Source organism: Chenopodium album, chromosome 2 (genome assembly GCF_948465745.1).
Source record: "Chenopodium album chromosome 2, dcCheAlbu1.1, whole genome shotgun sequence".
In the NCBI taxonomy this organism is placed as follows: Eukaryota; Viridiplantae; Streptophyta; class Magnoliopsida; order Caryophyllales; family Amaranthaceae; genus Chenopodium; species Chenopodium album.
Genome location: NC_137835.1, coordinates 43,013,294 through 43,016,295, shown reverse-complemented (window position 1 = coordinate 43,016,295; position 3,002 = coordinate 43,013,294). Strand labels below are relative to the sequence as shown.

Here is a 3,002-nt window from a genome sequence, read left to right as displayed (position 1 = left end):
ATAATTGTGTAAGGGTGTGTTGAAAGATTACAAATTTTGTTTGGCCTTGCGTATGGGTTAGTTTCAACGACCTAGTCTCAACCCACGTCAAAATGGCGCCATTGTCAGGGAATGGTGTTGTGATTGTATATTGTTGTTGAGTTTATTCCATCTTATTCAAAAACACAAAAATATTTTTCTTCTTTCTTTTAGGCTACACTTGTAGCCGCGTTACTGACAATTTATTTTGAGTTTTTGCATGCATAGTAGAACTTGTTAAAGGTCCTTAGTTCCTTTGGATCAAGAAATTGAAAGAACTCTTTCACGAAGAAGGATAGCCAACCGATATTTGAACCTAAGTTCCTCAAGTGAAGAAGAGTTTGAGGAAGAAGAAGAGCAAGCCATGGGAGAGAATCCAAGAGTAGCTTTGAAGGAGTTGGGAATTCCCGGTGCTTATAGGTTTGAGAGTGTCATTGCTCCACCTACAACACCGGCGAACGATTTTGAAATAAGACCGGCCATGATTAATTTGATAGAACAGAGGCAATTTAGTGGAGCCAAGAGTGAGAGCCCGTTGAATCACCTAAAGGAATTTGAAAAGTATTGTAATACTATAAAGGTGAACGACATTTCTCAAGAGTTCATTCGGCTAAAGTTGTTTCCCTTTTCTCTTATTGGTCGTGCCTTAGAGTGGTTGGATAAAGAGGTTAAGCCCAATTCCCTTGGGACATGGGATGAAGTCACAAAAGCTTTCTTGTCTCGCTTTTACCCACAAAAGAAGACGGCAGAGGCTAGAGCCTTGATCCAAGGATTCAAACAAAGGCCTAATGAGAATCTCTATAAAGCATGGGAGAGGTACAAGGAGTACCAAAGAGAGTTCCCAAATCATGGAATTCCTACCTATCAAGTGATACAAATTTTCTATGGAGGCTTGAGTGCTCAAGGCAAGTCATGCCTAGATGGAGAAGACGGAGGTCCTATAATGAATAGGATGGAAGAAGAGGTAGTTGACATAATTGAGGATGTGGTAAGATACTATAGAGATTGGCAAGAAGGAGAGAAGGAGTCTACGAGCAAGAGTGGCTCGACGGTTTATTCGGTGGATCATCTCAACGCGATTAACAACTTATCCTCCCAAATTTCAAATCTAGGGAAGGAAGTGACATCGATTAAAGCAAAGCGCGAGAGTGTTTCTACGAATTCATTGAGTCTTCCCTCCCAATCCAAAGGGAGAGGTATATTTTCTAACTCTTCTCCTTCTACTTCCAATAACATGCCAAGTGGTTGTCTATTTTGTGATTCTTGTGGATCTTATGATCATGATTCTTCCATGTGTTCTCAAACTTTTGTTGATGGATGTGATGATGTTGAAATTAATGAATGTGAACATGTGAACTTTGTGTCTAATGCCAATGGTGGTCAAAGGTTTGATGGACCTAAGAATTTTGGTAATAGGAATTCTCACCCCCAAGGTGGTTTCGATAACTACAACAATGGAGGCTATAGGAGCCAAGGAAACCAAGGTTTTCGAGGTAACTATAACAACCAAGGCTATAGTAATCAAAACCCAAGCCATGGGTATGGTAACCAAAGTCAATCTCACAGCTTTGGTAACCATTACCATAATGGTGGCAATAGTCAAGGCCATGGAAATTGGAACAACAACCAAAATCGGGGAAGTTTTCAAAATAACAACCAAAGGGGACCCCCACCCGGATTTGCTCCAAAGCCTCAAGGCAATGGTGAAAATTCTTATTCCCAACCATCATCAATTAAGACAAATTTGGAAGAAATGATTGATAATCAAACCAAGATCATAAACACATATATGGCGGTGAGTGACAAGAAATTTAATGAGATGATGACTCATAACAAAATTCTTGGGACACAAATAACCTAACTAGCCAACACTCTAAAGGATTGTGCTAGTCCATCCTCTTTGCCTTCCGAAGGAGTGGAACCTAAGAAACCCGTGTATTCTATCACCACTTTGAGTGGGAGAGTTCTTAATGAGGGAGCTTCTAGGTCTATTGAGGAGGATGAGGAGAGGAGTGACCCAATAGAGGAAGTTGAGAAGGTTGTGTCTAAGAGTGTGAGTTATGAGAAGGTGCAAGAGAAAAAGAGGTGTAGTGAGAAAAAGCGTGATGAAGTGTGGAGACTCGACCATCCATACCCATAAAAATTCTCAAGGCACAAAATTGATGAGCAATTTGGAAAGTTTATTGCTATGATCAAGGAAGTTCACCTTTCTATCCCCTTCACCGATGCAATTACCCAAATGCCTAGGTACTCTAAGTTCCTTAAGGAGATTTTGAGTGGGAAGAGAATGTGTAATGAAGTTGATTCGGTTTAAGTTGGAAGTTATTGTAGTGCTTTCATTCTCAATGAGTTGCCCAAGAAGATGGAGGATCCGGGTAATTTCTCTATTCCATGTGAGATCAAAGTGAAAATGTTCGATAATGCCTTTTGTGATCTTGGAGCTAGTGTGAGAGTCATGCCTTATTCCATTTTCAAGAAACTGAAGCTAGGTGAGCTCCTCCCATCTAACATAACCCTTCAATTGGTCGATCGGACTATTATGATTCCAAAGGGGAGAGTTGAGGGTGTTCTTCTTAAGATAGGAGGGTTCACTATTCCCGTTGATTTCATTGTGGTTGAGATTGCAGAAGATGACCATATCCCTTTCATTTTAGGAAGACCTATCTTAGCAACTTTGGGAGCCTTAATAGATGTGAAAAGAGGCCGTATTACCTTGCGAGTTGGTAAGAAAGAGGAAAGCTTTGAGTTGAAACCAATGCATGAGTCTTTGTCTCTTGTGCAAGGAATTATGTGTGCTGATTCCCCTCGCTTTATTGATAATGTGTGCATGATTAATTCTTCAACTAACGATGTTCTTGAGAATTGTGATGATGCTCTTTCAAGTTTTTATGGCAAGAAGGTTAGTGAAGAGAAAATGCTGATTCCCATGCTTATAGACGAGGAGGAAGTTGAAATCCCTCATTTGTTTGAGCTCTATCCTCAAG

At 40.3% G+C, this 3,002-nt stretch overlaps 1 non-coding gene across 1 annotated transcript; it reads right to left on the bottom strand.

The window, feature by feature from the left end:
• Positions 1 to 767: 767 nt before the first annotated feature.
• On the bottom strand, positions 768 to 873 carry LOC145608349 (small nucleolar RNA R71). Its single transcript, XR_014105788.1, has one exon. It is a non-coding gene; the product is annotated as a small nucleolar RNA R71 (small nucleolar RNA).
• Positions 874 to 3,002: the final 2,129 nt, after the last annotated feature.